Here is a 17,352-nt window from a genome sequence, read left to right on the forward strand (position 1 = left end):
CAGGTGACTTCAGTCACACTGCTATGCATTAAGAATTTGTATCAGCCACAGACAAGAAGACATCTCCTGGATGTCATTTAATATATACATATACCTAAAATAGAAGGAGGCAGAGAGGACTGAGCACTTATCCAATGTGAGATACTAATATTATAATGTATATTGCTAGAAGTAGAAATCAGGAATAATGCTAAGGAATGTAATGGATTCAAACTCATGTAAAAACTGGTCTGGTGATTATTACAACATATTTGAGTTGCAGAAATTGTTCTAAGCTGTTTAACTGGATAGGTTTTTTCTTTTATAAAAATTTACAATGGATCTGAGCCCAGCTTTGCTGCTCGCTCCTTCTTTTATAGTGGTCCTGATCTAAAACACAGAATTCCAGCATTTATAAGTTTATAGATTTAGCTATGATCCATCTCTTGTGTGATTTGTTTGTCCAGGGAAGAACTGCAAATAAAATCCCAACTTCATCAATGAAGAGGTAACTGGCAATAGTCAATATCCTCATGGCTAGTTAAGTCCATTGCCTTAGAGGAGGACCCATAAATACATGTTACAGTGTGGATATGATATCTTAATTGCATACTAGATACCTGAATCCCTTTTTGGATCTGACTCCACCTGACTGCCCTATGTATATTGTGTGTCATTTACACTGGATATTTTGCTGAGCAAATCCCTACACATAATTTTTCTCATTGTATTTGTTATGCAAAAGGTAAATAATGCACAGATGTAGAAGACTTGCAAGTATAAGTAATTAATGATAACATATGTAGTTTTAACGGACCTTCTTTTAAAAGAGGATGGATTATAATCTTCAGCATGCAGTGGCGTAATTTTAGATGTGGTCTAAAAGTCTAGGAATCAGACATTTGAAGTACTAAGTATCTGCCACAATTTTAGATTCTCAATGCTGTAAACTGCAGCCAGGAAATTTTCCATTCCAGGGCTGGATATCATCCAGAGAAGATCTTCAGGCTCCTACAACTTCTTATAGACTCACCATAGCAACTTCCATCTCTGCCTCATGCATACAGCTGACTGCTTTCCTTCTGCGCCACACTTTGCCGATACACTCATAGATATTTCCATGGAATTCATGGGGAAACTGACTCTTAAGATTGCAAACAAAGGTTTGGTGCACTGAAAGATGTTAAGGCTGTGTTTCTGTATTCAGTGCGTATACTTTAAGTAGCAGAGGTTTCTTGAGTTTATTTCTTTTCACACGGGTATATAACTCACGCATTAAAAAACTTTGTCCTACCGCTGCTGAAGACAGAACAAAGAGGTCATGGTTTTGAGAAGTCATTTATTACCAAGTGCCTCCTTATATAGTTAAACACACATAAAACCTGTGATTCTAAGAGGTAGCAATAAAAAAAAAAGGACAGCAATGAGATAAGGGAAGTAGGTTCAGTGAGATAAGATCTACTCTGTGTAAAAAAAACTACATCTTTCTCCTATCAGTACAGCAAAACGTTTTTTACTGTTGTTTGTATTTCACCTAATTCTACCATATGCTGTCTTACTTCAAAGTTACTACTTACACACACTAGTATTTGACATGCTATATGTTATAAATAAATTACATTTAGCACTGTTGTTGAAATCTTAAGTTCTATAAACAAGAAAGTGTGTGCGAGAGCATCACCTCTCAGGGAAAAAGTTATAATGTAAAACAGAGTTCCAAAAGTAAAAGATACTATTAGTGATTTACCCACATGCTCAGAGGTGACAAACAATCCCCACCCTGATACAAGTCTAACAATAAAAGAGTGCTTCATAGGTAGTTCTTCCAAGACAAATTACAACTTCAAAGGGAAGAGTAGCTCAATTCACAAAATAGGTCACCAGCAAAAGCTATCAGGTGGAAGGAAATGTAGCAAGGAAGAAGCACAGAAAAATTAAAAGTAAATTTACTGAGATCTCCTTCATTACATACAAAAGAAAAAAAGAAAACCTCCACCTGTTCTCATTATCTCTGGAGAATTTTATAGCCTCGCTTTTCTAGCTCTGGATATGGAAACTTCAGTAACCAAAAAAAGCAAAACAAAACAGAATTTTTTATGCACAGTGAAAATTCAACTGGAACACATTCTCTCTTAAAAGCTTCACGTATATATTGCCTCACACAGTAAAAATAAGGAATAGACTGTATTTTACTTCCAATATTTTTAAAACTTTCCTCATTCGCCACTGAATTCATTCAGTCTTGTTCTTCCAGTCACATAACTTGAGGGCAATTAGTTGTGTAATGGAACCCTCTCTTCAACCCATCAAAAAAACCTGAATTGTTTAGCTAGTTTGCAGACAATGGTTACATAGGAGCCAAACTTGCACAAATCTGCATCCACCTGTTCTTCAGAAACTGTTGTCTTCTTTCTGCCAGTTTGCTTGTAAAACATGTTAAAAGCTCCTCCCACTCTTTTGTGCAGCCAAATAGCATAGCTGGGGCTTTTCAGAGATGGCCACCCTTACTTAATTACCTGTTCAGTTATACAAGCTGAGCTAATAAGGGTAATTGAGTTTCCCATGTCACACTGTAAACTCATCTGTAGAAGGGATCAGTCTGCTGATCTAAATAGCTGGTGCATTTTGCCTCTCATCTAACAAACAGTGGTCAGAGAAAATATGGTAGTCACAGAATTTTAAAAGTCCTCATATATTGCCCATTGCCATACGGCACTGTTTTCAGCACTTCCCTGCCAAACTTACAGACAGGGCATTCGCTATAGAGCATGGTAATGGTGTTGTATTTTAGGTTTGTAACACCAGCCATTTGTCTGGTAGCACAGCACATACTGTTTTGTCATCCTAAATCCAAGGAGGTTAAGAAGTGGGTTCTATCAGTTCAAAATTAAATGTGGATCTACAGGACTCCTCCATTTTGGTTTGGTTTGTTTGGCCGTTGTTTTGTTTTGTTTCATTGGGTTTTTATTTTGTGGGGTTTTTTTTTGTTTGGTTGGGGGTTTTTTGGTTGGTTTGTTTGTTTGTTGGGGGGGAAGGGAGTTGTTTTGTTTTTGGGGGATTTTTTTGCAGCCAGATATTCAGCACTGAAATATCCAGCTTGCTTGTTCCATTGTATTTCCTCCCAAAGGGGAGCTCTAAAGGGACATTTATTTGGCTGCTGAATGCCCTGTATTTTCTCTCTTCACTAATCATGCATACTGTGTGATGTAGAGTTTGAACTGCTAAACATAGTGTGATTCACTTTCTTATGTGAAAAAAAAGGCAGGACTGTTGCACTTCACATCAAAATCAGCAAGTTTGTAACTGCTGGGACTTTTAATGATTGATGAGAGCTTTGGCATAGTTTCTGTTTGGAAAAGAGGTCTTTGAACTGGTGGATGAAATAGAAGAGGAGAGAATTGCATAAAGGGCCCATCTCCCCTAATCTCCTCACCAAAGAATACACAAGGAAGAAAAACAAGGAGTCCCTTGTAACCCTTGCAGTGACGAGCGCCTTGTTTAATGTATTCAGTTACTTATTAGTAGGCCAATATAAATCTAGCACAACAGTGTGCAAAGTCAGCAGGGGGTCTGAATCTTGATGTTGTTTTTCCCACTGCTGAATAAATGATCGCAACCACCAGCTTCAGAAGCTCATCCTCATTAGTATGTATGAAATAAGTGGAATAAGCACTGGGAGATTTATATTGTTCTGTATTCAATTTAATTAATAAGAGACGGTGCCGATTTTTGGAGGAAAGAGGCAGTGTCCATAGATTCCTGTGCACATTTCATTGTTACTAGTGACAGAAATCTATCACAGCATGGAGGCCTTAAAAAGTGTCCTCATCATTTTCTAATCCTACTGACATTCATTAACTAGACATTTTAGCAACCTGCATATTAAAATCAGCCACCATCATTAAGGTCACGGTAGAGCTTTCATTACAAACCCCCTACTTATAATGTTTTATAACTCTACTGGAAAATTTAAGGATAACCAAGGAGCACTTTTTGCAGTAGTCTTGTTTATTTTTAAATCCTCGACAGGCCAAAACAAAAAACAACATACATGCCACTTAAAAAAAAAAAAAAAAAAAAAATCCAAACCACCTATCTCTTGGTGTTTGCTCTGAGAACAAACATTACAGGTGAAGTCACCATGAAAGCAGTCCCCAAGAGGCAGGAATAGTATAGTCATTTCATGAGCATGAAGTAGAATGTGTGAAAAGGTGATTTATATATGTCTTATCTGACATACACACAGACCATGCTACAATGTGGATTTGGACTTGAAAATCAGCATCTGACCACACTGAGGTCAGCTACAGTTTTGCCATTGACTGCAGTGAGACCAAGAATTGAAGCAGACTTTCCAGTTTAACGCCTATTTTATTTTATTTATTTCATTTTACAGTTACAGTCTTCTTAATTTTCTGTTTTCACAGAGTTAGGAGGTGTGGTTATAAACTGGTTAATGTTACAGATTTTGCATGTCGGGTGATGTTCTGGTCCCATGAAGGTCAGTGACAAAGCTCCCAAAGACTTCTGTAAGTCCACTTATTTACCCCAGGCACTTCAGCCCACATCAAACACAGCTCGTTTATAAATTTACTTAGTTTTTTTCTTCAACTGAACAGGCAAATAAAGATTTCAATAGGCCCAAGCAAAACCTTCATTCTCTTAAATCAAGTTTTATTTGTCTTTGACATAGGATGTAAGTAAAATCCACATATGTTTTCTGCTGATTTTCTGTGTAGACTAATGCATATTCCACACAGGACTGAATGTACAATTCAAGCATCATCCACAGGATGTCCTTGCCAAAAGTGAGGAATAATGTTGTCTCCAGGACAGACCAAATAAAGTTAGTCACCAAGAATAATACTATGAAAGATACCCTGGGCAATAATACATGAATTTATTTTTCAGCTAGTGGGAGTTTCATCACTGATGGCACATAAATGAGGACACCTGTGGTTTATTTCATGCAAGTTGATGTTTTCCTCTACATTTCATTTTATTTATACATAGTCCTGACACTTCTGCACCTATGAGGTATCCTTTATCTACTAAATTTCCACACATGCAATAGTAAGCACACTCTAATACACTATGTTTGGTATGATGGCTTAAGGAAAGGACAATGGTTTGACTCAGAAATCAAATCTGTCTCCAAGCAATGCAAACCCTCCTTTCACAGAGAGCGAAACCGGCTTCTTCTAGCAGTCAGTTTCTGCACGGTCTCTTGCCCTTCCTGTTCAATCAGTGACAAATCTTCCAAATTGCTTTCCCTCACTTCCTCTCAGTTTTGCTGCACTATTATCAGGCACAGTAGTGACTGAAACTCACTTGGGCAGGGCTGGAATGTCTGGGCTGTGATTTACCTGGGACAGTCACACCCATGAGCATCAGCTAGCTAATGATTGCCAGGAATGAGCAAACACGGGAAGTCTCTGCTCCTCTTCCCTCATTCCCTAGTAATAGTCCAAGCTCCATTAGCAAATGTTTTTCAGCTGTAATAATCACCAGGAAACTCCAGACTACAACCAGCCCGCAGGGAGGGAGGGAGGGGTTGTACCTGGCTGTAATGCTGTTGCCATCATCATCCTCAGATGGGCCAGAAGCTATCACCTCTGCACACAGTGGGAAACATCTAACTCCACAGCTACCTGAACTAGCTCCAGTGCATCTTCCTGTGGAGTAAACCCCTTTTAAATACAGGTACTATTGGCAGAGTACAGATAGTTATCTGGAAAAATCTAAAGTACTGAATTTGTGTCTCCAGCATTCTTATTACTACTTTTCTTGACCTAATGCAATACAGGAAAAAAAAAAAAAAAAAAAAAAAGGGAAAAAAATAAAAAGAAAAAAGAAAACAGGGCTCTTTCCGTGCCAGTTAATTGAACTAGAGCTAGAAATGCCATCCTGTCATTTTCCTCTTAGAAAAAGGATTATGGACAAGCAGACAAAGGAAAACATAAATTTCAGCATTTTTTCCTGAATAACATCTTTGCTAGATAAAGCATACTTCAAAATCACTGAAAGGACTCCATCAGCTCCCCACTGCCAGTTCCCCACATTATCCCATAGAAGCCACACTGCTGGAAACTGATGGCTCATCCCATGTCCTCCCTTGGAGAGGAATAATTTTCTGCTCTTCCCCATGAGAGACAAAGGCCATTAACTTGCTCTTGGGCAGGTGCACAGGAGGATGGGAGAGGTGTGCTCCTATTCACCTCCTGTTTTCGTCTTGCTCAGAGGTGTGAACCAAGAACTCCAGCCAGCCCAGCCAGGGGTGATAGCTGCTGGGCACCACACTGCCTTTCTAGAGTGATCCACCATCTAACCCATGTCCTGGTCCACTGTTGTTTCCTGGCTACCCTGTGTCACTTTTTCTACACAGAATTAGGTTCAAATAGCTATCAGGCTCTGTAGGGAGGTGGCTGACACTGATGGAAATTTCTTTGCCAAAAGCAGGACGTGCTTCCTTCTTCCCAAATATTTTGTCATGTCTTTCAAGTGATTTTCAGTCACTCTTCCGTATCTTAGCAGGCCATACTATGTTTGACATTAATTTCTCCTTTACTATGTAAAAATATTCATATTGTTTAAAAGGAAGTGTAAACCTAGAGCAACTGAGCCTCTTGTTTCTTCTTGTTTTAATTCACCAGTCTTACAGGATCAAAGATAATTTTCCATTAGCTGCTCATCTGTGAAGGTTTAACCAATCCCATTTTTCCTACATTGCTTTACTATATCTCACTAGCCTTTTGCTTCACATAGAGACTATTGGCTTCCCTCTCTCTTTGGTCCTCTTTGTTCCTTCCTCCTTCCCCCATCACTTCTCTCTGCTTTCCTTCCCTCCCACTGCACACTCTGCTTCACAAATTTTCACAGCTGGACCTTTCTCCCCATCTCTTCCATTTTGTCCTGGCTGCTCTTTTCCCCTCTATTCTTCTCCGTTTTTTTTTTTAATCTGTCAGTAGCAGAACAGTTTTTCTTCCCACTGCCATCATTTTGAGGGTTAAAAAATAGTCACCTGGATGAGATGTAATGTTACGAATTAAAGTAGGTGTTTTGGGGAGCAGGATGGAATGAAGCCTCTTTCTTTCAGATACTGAAACCATTTAAGGTTTGTCTTTGATAATATTGTATCGCCTGGCAATTCCACTTACTGAATGCTGATAGGGGCTCAGTTCAGCTGGAGGGACACTGAGAGCAAAGATTTTGACTTACTGTACTAATCACTTATTATGTAAAATTGGATTTGCTCTCAGTTTGATTTTGTAAGTGTATTTAAAACATTTTATTATAATATTGACCTTGTCAGTGTTGTCTTTCCAATTGTGATAATTTTACACTTAGTTTCCCCATTTACATCTGAAGCGTTCTTGGTTTTATTGCGAGCCACTACAATGATTCGCTTTGGACCATACTTATCCACTGCAAGAACACAGGCAAAGCCAAAATAAGTCTATTCTCACTGTTTTCCTTAAGATCTTGATCAAGCCCCTGATTTTACGGGGTCCTGACAAGAAGAGAGTATTTACCCCAAGAACAATGTATGAGTTTGACTTAATTTTCAACCAAAATATACTTTGCGTGTTTTCAGAAAGTCTCTCTACATCTCTTTGCCTGCTGTTCAAACAACTCGGTAGTTAGTGTCAAACCTTAACCATATGGAGAAAAACAGCAGTTGAGAGACATATTTTGTTCTGTTCAGTTCCTCACTGTACTCAAAAAGGATGCAACATCTGAGCACAATGCTGGAAAAGCTGAGGAGGAAGGAATTTCTGAAATAGTGAACTGAAAATTTAGAGCATAATACTTGAAACAAAACTACCGTGAAGTAACTGAGGAGCGTACTGTCTTCGCCCTGATGGGAAAGAAACCCTGAAAACTCTCTTCGGATGCTCTCTGTACAGTTTCTGATTAATTCTCCTCTCAGACACTCTAAGTAGACAAGACTAATGTGAGATCATCAACATACAATGTGCAAAGACAGTAAGCTTCCCTTTATAGAAAGTCAGACAAATTCAACAGCAAAAAATGTTTCTAATGACTTAAACAACTGTCTATGGAACACAACAGATCAGTTATATTCCTGTTGTGGAGCTCTAAGGCTAGTTAAAAATTAACATACATCCTCTTCCTAGTGAAATTTTACAAAACAGATCATCAGCAGGTGAAATTGATATGGATGCACTAACATTAATAAGATTGTTAACTTGCACCAGGAAAGGATCTGGCCCATCTCTTTTTAGAGTAATTTGATAATGAATATCTGCAAATTTCTGTTCATTTTAAGAACTGTTAAATTCTACATCACTTTCCATGCTCTGTTGGTTTGTTTTTTAATGGGGAACCACTCCCTTCACCATATGGTCCAGCTGCTATCCACAGTATTCTCTGCTTATTTCACCATCATGTAACACTCTCCTCTTCTGGGAACTAGATGACACAGTGACATGTGAATGTTGCTTGCAGCGCAACATGAATTTCTGCTGATTTTTCTGGCACAATACAGCAAGGGCTGACCAGGGCAGCCTGCTGCATAAAACATCTGCTCCGCAGCCTTGCTTCCCTTCCAAAATCCTCCATAGTTGTAAAGACCAACCTGCACAGAACTGGCACTCTTTGGGTTCCCAATCAGAGACAAATGGAGTCTCTGGCATTTCTAGTGAATATTTTGAACCGCTTTCCTGGATTTTGAATACTTTGGGTGCCCCTACTGAGCACACCCTGAGTCAGTCTACAGTCATCTGGGCATCCATTTGGAAGATGTCTGAATAAAGTGATGTAAAAAAGAAAATCCATATATGCCATCTAGCAACCAAAAAATGTGACATTTCTAGTGAGGTCCATAGTTATAGAAGGAATTTTGCAGTGATTCACCAACCATTAAAAATCACACCCATGGAGGAAACTCATGGTTTGCCTGTTCTTAATCTAATCTCATTTTACACTCTTACAGTGGTCTGTAAAATGTCTAGTGCTCATAATTTTGAACTATAAGGATGACTCTGCAGGAGTCAGTTGGGCAAAAGACCCATTGCCATTTCATGTTAAGAGACTGAGAATTGGGTCTGTGCTGGGTTTTATGAGCCTTCCTTCCTTTAGCTGCAGTGTGCCCAAAACTAGCTACCTGCTGACTGTAAACCTGCCCATTTTCAATCGCCTTTACAGAGCACAGCTGAGTTTGGTGAATTTCTCTGAAGTGATTAAAAGAAAGATATTATTTTTCTCTGTGTAGGAGTAATTACTTTGCCAGGCACTCAATAATGTTGTCTTGACAAAAATAATATTTACAGTTAGATTAAGATGTCTTGCACTCAACATTTTGTTTTTATTTGTGATGAGATATATCCCCACAGGTAAAGGCACCTCTTCTAATGCCAGAAAGGGAGAGGGGGAAAAGGGATTACAAGCACTCCAAAGATTACAGGCGTCAACTTCCTCCTGGACCAAAAAGACCCCTGGTGTTTCTCAGACGGCTGTCAAAATTCTCAGCTCTGCCACTCTTGTGAGTTGTTTCTAGTCAACATAAAACTCTGCTGCACTTTGAACCTTTGAAACAGGGGCAAGAATGAACTGAACTAAATCTAACAATAACAATTGATTCAGAAATTGGGGAGCATTTTACAGGTTATTATGACATGGAAAGATGAGTGGGGATGTGCTCAACAACACAGTGCCATTGTTACCCCTGCAGCATCCCAGCTCCTTAGAACTCTATCTAATGGGGTGCTGCCTCTGTGATCACATGGCTCTGGGGAGCTGGTGGACTAGACAATATACACACCTATTGCGTGAGGCTCAGCACGCGAAATGGCATCACACTTCACACAACCCAACTGAAGGAGTCAGTTGCTGCTAGGGAGGGAGATCCAAGAGCCCTTTTCCCATACAGGACAGGTGTCCCACAAACTTCAAGTCAACATATTTTGTATGTGATTAGGAAGGAGAGGTAGAGGTAACATTTTCATATCAACTCAAGTCAAACTTTTGGTAGAGACCTACTCTGAAGTGGGGTTGAAGTGAGTTGGAGAACTTATTTGCGGCTTGTGTGAAATGTTGAGAGAAAGCTTTTGAAATGCACAGCTCCATGGAGACCTCACCAAGTATTCCTGACTGGAAACCCACTGCACTGTACTTCTGCAGCTGCCAAAAAGCAGCCATTGAAAAATATGTCTTTTCCCATCAGTAAGGGTAATAATTCCCCTCCCCAAGTCAGTGTGAGTAGCCCACAGTTTTTAACTAGCCTGGGCAAAACAAATAAGGTTGTGTCTCTGTTTTCAGAAAATCTGACAGCATGGAGAATTGAGATTGATATTAAAGTTCCACAAAAACAGCCTAAAATAACTTGATGGGAGAGGAAACACAAGAATAGTTTACTGGATTTGGTACAGAGAGAGAAAGGGAACAGGGAGTCAGGTAAAGGAAAACAAGGTGGTTTTTAAGTCCTGAAGACATGTCCAATTTTGCAGATTGATTCTAGTAAGGTAAGAGCAGAAGGAGCAGTGAAAAGAATGAAGGACAGAAAAGCTGACTTTTGTCTTGGCAGATGAAAAGGGGCTAAACTGTCTGATTTAAGTGAAGAAATCAGGCAGTGCAGGCTTGGAAATTAAAGACAGGGGAAAAAAGTGGATGAATGGAAAATAATTTTGTAAAAGAAACTGAATGTAAAGTTTCTAGTAACTGATGCCATAGCTACTACCACTGTCTGGAAAACAGGATTTTTTAGTGCTTTCTGTTTCTTGCAGAATTTTCATAACATAAAAATCTGGTCTGTATTTTTCAAAACCTTAAATATAGGGTGAAAAAATTTTCTCTGTCAGAGAGACCTTTTTGATTAATGAAGAAAAGCAAGTGTAAAATAAACCATTCAGTATTGTGGAAATATTTCTTGAGTATATGAAGCACACAGTAAGGGCTCAATCTAGATCTGCTTACAGTTCAAACCCACAACAAAGTCAGTGGAAGTTTTGAACACCTCAAAATGTATGCAGTGATTGAGTATAATGAAATAATTGAATGTCAGCCTTTGGTATTGTTGAATGGTATTTTCCGCAAATCCTGACTGTGTTCACTCTTGGTTCTTGTTTCCTGACAGAGGAAGAAGTATCATGAGATGATCGGGGGCCTTTCTGTGGAAACCCGGTTTGCAAATCAAGGTACATTCATCTGGTTTACCTCCCTGACACACGCTTGCGTACCCAGAAGTTATTTGCACCAGTTCAGTTTCTCTAATTGCTTTCAGATCCAGGGTAAGTTTGTTTCATTAAAATGTATCTGTCCCCAGCAATTATTCTGTTTGGTGCAGAGGTCGCTTCTGTTTTAGATTTTCAGGGAAAGAAAGAAAATACATATTAAGTCTCATTTCCTTTAGCTAGAAAATTATCCTAAGTATACATTCGGTTTAAACTGACTGAAAGGAAAGAAGAAACTTTTCCTTGATACAGATGAATGTCTTCCCTTATAATCTAACAACTAGAAATTGAATGGATGTGTGTGTAATTTTAGATCCCAAATCAAATACCGAACCAAAATCAATTTTTGAGACTCCTTTCATTACTGAAAATAAAAGGCAAAAAACCAGCTGTCATAAACAAGTAATTATTTTCATTTTAATGCCACACTTCGTGGTCCGACAGAAATTCCCCTATCTGCAGTCTGTCCTTTCACTTATCTGGTTTGGAAAAAAAAAAAAAAAGTATAAACCATGTTAAAGCAATTGCACATGTTAAATGAATCCTCTGGAAACTAGATACCGTCGCACTGAAATAACTAGACGCTCTGTTTGCAGTGTTACTACGGCGAGACCTAGAGGGTGGAAATCACGGCTAAAACTCTTGAGTGCTTGCCGCCGTCGAAGCAACGTGCACGCGGATTTTCAGCTCGCCGGCCTGGGGCTGTTTTGTCGGGTTCATATCGTGGTCCTCTCCCGCAGCTTTCCTGTACGACCCCCGATGCTCCGAGAGGTCAGCGGGACGCGGGGGGCGCCCCACGGGCAGGCGGGTCGGACCACACGGCGGCCGCGCCCGTGGGCAGCGTCTGCGCGCCTCCAGGTCGTACTGGGGTCTGCGATCCCGGCGGTCCCGCAGCAGCTCCCGCTCCCGGGGCCGCTGTCCCGGGGCCGCGGCGGGGCTTGGGGAGGCGCGGGAGCCGGGATGGACCCGCGTGCGGCGGGTGGGGAGCGGTGCCCGGCACAGCCCCCTATCGCCCCGCCGCACCGGGACCGGAACGGGCGGGCTTATCGGCGGCTGGGGGATCTCGGTGCGGTGCGGAGTAAAGGGGAATTAGCGTATTAACGCCTCTTGCTCCTGGCCCTGGCTGGGGAAGCTCCGAGACAGGGCTTAGCGCAGCGAGGGACCAGTGAGGCACGATTTGAGCGGAGGAAGGGAGGAAAAGAAAACAAGCGGACGGTCAAGATCTGCACCAGCCCGCAGCTGCGACCCCAGTCCCCGGTCCCCCGAGGATGCGCCTGTGGGATACGGCCCGGGGCCGTCTGCCAAGCGGCAGCGTACTCGGGGCCCCGCCGCCGGCCCGGGCTCCGCAGCGGCCCCTGCTGCCGCGCCCGCTGGCCGCGGAGGAGCCGCACATGCCCCGGGGGGCTGCGGGCGGCTGCCCGGCACCGTGCCCCGCGGGCGGTCCAGGCCGCTCGTGGGCGTCTTCGCGCGCCCCGTGGGCGTGGAACGACCGTGATGCTCGGAGGCGGTGGAAGCTCAGGAGGGACTAGCGGGGGCCGCGGGCACCTGGTCGACATTAGCCCGATAACGCACCGCATTAGCCCCGCGCCGGCGGGAGACGAGTGTCTCCCGTAAAGAGCACGGGAACGAGCAGCCCAGCCCAGCCCCGCCCGCCGCGGCGCCTCAGCGCCACCGCCCTCACCCGGGGTGGGCAATCCACGCACGGCGCCAGGCACCGCCCCCGGCCCCAGCACAGCCCCCTCCGAAACACCGCCCGGCGGGGCGGGGTTGCCGGCCACGTGCCCCGCCCGGCGGGGCGGGCGGGGCGAGAAGAGGGGCGGGGAACGGGGCGTGCCCGTCCGCCCGCCCGCCGGGGTCCAGTCCGGGCTTTGTCTCCGCCTCCGCCGGAGGAGCCGCGTCCCAGGGGCAGGGAGGCGGCGGCGGGCGCCGAGGGGACGCAGGGCAGCGGCGGCCAGCAGCGGCTCCACCGTCCTCGCCGCGCACAGTCCAATGCCCGGCAGCCCGGGGCAAGGAGCGACTGCGCTTTCCTGCCGTGGCACGGCGAGTGCCTCCAACCTAGGAGTTTTCCTGAAGCAGCCGTCACACCGGGAGCACTTTTGGTAGAGAGGGAGCAGAAGGAGACCCCGAAATGACTTACCTTCCGAAGCGCGACTGAAGGGGACTTACTGGAGTGGAACCGTAGTGGAATTTGGTTCTGGAAAGGAGTTGCTAACGCCTTTTTTTTTTTTTTTCCTTCTCCCTGTTCCCTCTTTTCTCCCATTATTGGAAATGAACAAATTGCATTTGCAATTCAGAAAGTAGAAATATTAAATATTCCATCCCCCGGGAAGCACACATGTAGTAATGACAAAGGATTGCAAAGGAGAGAGTGGCTCCAGTTTCCCAGAGAGATCCCCTTAAATGGATTACTAAATGGGACACTACATCAGCTAGTTCTGTCCTCTAGCTGCCTAGATACATGCACCGAAAAGGTACAGTACTCCCCCGTCCGTATCCCTACTTAATGTTTTGGGGTTGCTCGGAAAGCAAGACTGCCGGGTCGCCCCGGCAGGCTCGGGAGGACCAAGGATGGTGTTTGGCTGAAGGCTGGCTGCTGCTGTCTCGACAGCGTTTGCAGCGCCTAGGGAGAAGAGCCGCCTGCAAGTGCACACGCTGCGCTTGCCGTTGCCACTTTCCAGGCATCTCATGGCTTCGCCTTTCTTTTCTTTTTCCTTCTTTTTTCCACCCACCGCCTCCAACTGCTTAACGTGCTAGCCTTCCTCCTTAGCCCCTTGGCACGGCTTGCATGCGCCGTGCTCGGGCTCCTCTCCGCCTTCCCGGCCCCGAGCCCTGCTTGCAGAGGGCCGGCGGCAGGGGGTCGCGCCCGCCAGGGCGCCGCGGAGCACTGGGCGGCCGCGGGACGCCGCCGGGGCGCTGGGGCCGGGGCCGCCACCCGCTCACCCCGGGGCCATGGGTGATCGTGTGGGGCTGGGCGGGGTGGGGGGAGGGTTGTCTTTGTTACAGGGACAATGTGGGCGCTCCGTGCAGAGGCGTAACCCCCCGGTCTCCGCTCTTTCACGCGGGGTAGTTGGGTTGCGGTTTCCGTGTTCATTTATTTATTTCAAGGCCGGGATTGCGTTATGGGGGAAGGGGCCAAGAACCGGGGAAACTTATTTCGTGGTGCAGCCCCCTCGGCTGCCACGGGCTTTGTTCGCGATCGTGGGCTTGGGCCGCGGGCTCCCCTCCCCGCCCGCTCCCCGCGGACAGCGGCCCCCTTCCCCTCCGTCCGGCCTCGACGGGGGAGAGTACCAGCTGCTCTCTCATCGTCCCGGGACAAGGATGGCTCTGGGGCACGGCTGCTCGCCGCCCCTTTTTGCTGGGCGCCGCCAGCTTCTCCCTACGGGGCTGGTGGCTCTGCCAGCCGCTTTTCCGCGGCTGGTGCGTGTGGGCAGGCGGGCTGGTCCCGGCCCGAGCTAGGGCGAGATGAGACCCGTCGGGGCGGCCCAGTGGGTGGGGAGCAACGCGGGGGAACCCAGCTCCTCTCCCTCTGCACCCCGCGCTCTCGTCCTTGTAGTCCTTCAGCCCCTCTTTTCCCTCCGGTTCCGGGAGAGACGGGCGAAACGGCGGAAAAGAGAAAGTTTTTCTAAGGAGGAATAACAGGGCTGGCCGGCACAAAGGAGTTCCTGTTCGGCTAGCCCTCCCAGAGGGGCTGCGGGCTGGCGGCGCGGCGTCCTACACAGACCCTACGCCGCCGAGGAGCTCCGGAGCAGGCGATGGGGCGCGGGCAGGCCTGGCAGGGCCGGGAGCGGTGTGCCTTCGTGCTGGGGATGCTGAGGTGGGGAGGGATGCTGAGCAGGGAACAGGATGCTGCTGAGGAGAAAGGTTGCTGAGGAGTGGAGGGAATTCCCCTTAAACACGCATACCGCGTTCTCGGGTATGCACGGGCAGGGAAGACTCCCAGCTGAGGGCAGGGTGCATTAGGAGCCCTGGCTGCGGCCCCGCATGAGCGGGAGCCCGCACGCCCCGCGGGCTGTTCTGCCGGCAGTGTGCAGGGGGTGCGGAGCCGAAGCGCTGGGGGCGACAGCTCGGGCAGCCGCTGGGGCCGGCTGAGGGTCAGCACCGCCCCGCGCTCCGCCGCCGGGGGGTGTAGGGGTGGCGGCGAAAAGTTTGGGTGTCCTTCATCAGGCGTCGAGAAAGTACCTGCTTCTTGCGAGGGCTCGACCGTCTCACCACCCCTTCCTTGCTTCCTTCCTCCCTGAGGGAGGCGTTTCCCGGGGCGGCTCCGGCCGGCGTGCCGGTGCGGGGCTGGCGGGGGAAGCGGGGCTGAAGCTGGAGCCCGGTCAGTCCCAGCGGAGATGCCCTTTTGCCCACGGCCGCCGCCTCTGTCCTGCCGGGGTCTTCCCAGGGTGAGTCGCAAGGCAGTAACTGCTGGGCTTTCCTTAAGCAAATGGCTCTTTTTCTAACCTTGACGGCTTGTTCAGAGGGAAATTTGTTCTCCTGTTCCTCTCCCAAGCTAATTGCTGCTTTTGAAGTTTGTAAACATGCGCGTTTGTGTCAGCGTCTGTGCAGCGCGGATCTCTATCTGCCGCGGACGGAAAATTATTTCACTAACAGAACGGCAAAAATAAAGGCTTTAGTCAGCTCTGTGATAAATTGTAAAATACGCTAATTCCTGACTCTACAAGGTGAATGCTTGGCCTTCCAAGGGAGCACACACGGCTTGCAGGTGTTGTAAATAAAGAACAGCTGAATCTCCACAACCATTTTCTGTCACAGAGCTGCATGTGATGGCTTATTATTTAACATAGATTCTGCTAACTTTTGTTTAGTATCATCCAGCAAAGATATTAATTATTAAGCTAACCTCAAATATAGTAGCTAGAGGTGTGATTTTCCCACTGTCTTTGCAAAAATTAGTTCAGCGACTGGTTTTGTTTGCATTCATTTAATGTAAGTGTCATCCAGTGAGCCATTCTCATGCAAGTAACCTCTACTTGGCAGGTAAATCCTTTGGCATCAACGTGAGAAAGTCCAGCAGAGTCAGGCTCTTTTAATCTCAGAACTCATGGAGATTTTGAGGAGTCTGTGGGATTTCTCTTGGAGTATGATTTATGCAGCTGTTATCATGTTCAGGGCTTCCTTTGCCATTTGTTTTCAGACCAGAAAAGTAAAATTATCTTCTTCTGGTTAACTTCTGGCTGGTTTGTTTTTTGCGTGTTTGTTTTGGGGTTGGTTTGGTTTTTTTTTAATGTATTGTGAGGCAATTTGGGTCTGTTCCAGCAACCCCCTTTTTTATGGAATTGCCTCATACATGGCTGTAAGCAAATACTACCTTCAGTGAGGTGGGGAAGGCTTGTTACTCTTAAAAAAGAAACAGTTGTCAAGGCATTTCACTGTCTAGGATATAATTTTTTTTCTAAAAGAAATCCACTTTAATATGATAGTTTCTCATAAGGTATAAGACAAAGAGAGATTATACTAACTCTCTTTAAAGCTAAACAATTTCCTATGCATGAAAATGCTGATATCCATCCTTCCCCACTCTTCACTGGAGAAAATCTCTGGCTTTCATGGAAGTTTAGTTCAGGAGAAAAATGCCCAGATGAGGTTTCTGTCTGAATGCTAGAAGAATTTTAAAATGGTAAGTAATACTATAAAGTATATTAGCAACATTTGCTTTTCATGCAGTAGGGATCAAATGCTTGAAGCATGGGTGAATACTTTCAGAGAAGATGAATCATATGGTCACAGATTTTCTATGTATTTTCAATGTCTACATTAAAACTGTATATTCTTACTGAATAGCAAAACCAACCTTATCAACTGAACTCATACCACTTGAAGCAAAAAATAATTGGGCGATAGCATCTGTGAGAAACACAACTAAGTGACATCTCTAGCTACTTGAAGATGAGAGTGAATATTAGCCATGGTCCCCTCTTAATGTTGGTAAACAGAGGATCACAGTTATTGGAGTTTAAGACTAAAGAAGGAGGTAGGTTGGGCTATGGATGAGGAGTTGCCTTCATTGAATTTTTGAAAAGAAAAAAAAAGGAAAAGGAAAGAGATCAAATTAATGACCTGTGATAAATCCAGACTAGAACTGTTTGCATTAAAAAGGAAGTAGGTGATTGTGAACTTGCTTGTGCATGTTTTGTGAAGGGAAGGGGAAATTTGTCATCTTGTTTTGAAGAGCCATACA

At 45.1% G+C, this 17,352-nt stretch overlaps 1 protein-coding gene across 8 annotated transcripts in view; it reads left to right on the top strand.

Moving 5' to 3' along the window:
* The first annotated feature begins 13,034 nt into the window (after positions 1 to 13,034).
* The window catches only part of SEMA6A (semaphorin 6A), a 116,336-nt gene continuing 112,018 nt past the window's right edge, over positions 13,035 to 17,352 (top strand). For 4 of the 8 annotated variants that reach the window (XM_021292549.2, XM_005506220.3, XM_021292551.2 and 1 more), the window contains exon 1: positions 13,093 to 13,642. The gene's annotated coding sequence lies outside the window, so the exon portion shown is untranslated. Of the gene's footprint in view, positions 13,643 to 15,296; positions 15,557 to 17,352 lie in introns of those variants that run through there. The other 4 variants (XM_005506219.4, XM_021292550.2, XM_065045354.1 and 1 more) reach the window with 4 other exon arrangements.

The sequence above is a fragment of the Columba livia genome, chromosome Z, assembly GCF_036013475.1.
Source record: "Columba livia isolate bColLiv1 breed racing homer chromosome Z, bColLiv1.pat.W.v2, whole genome shotgun sequence".
In the NCBI taxonomy this organism is placed as follows: domain Eukaryota; kingdom Metazoa; phylum Chordata; class Aves; order Columbiformes; family Columbidae; genus Columba; species Columba livia.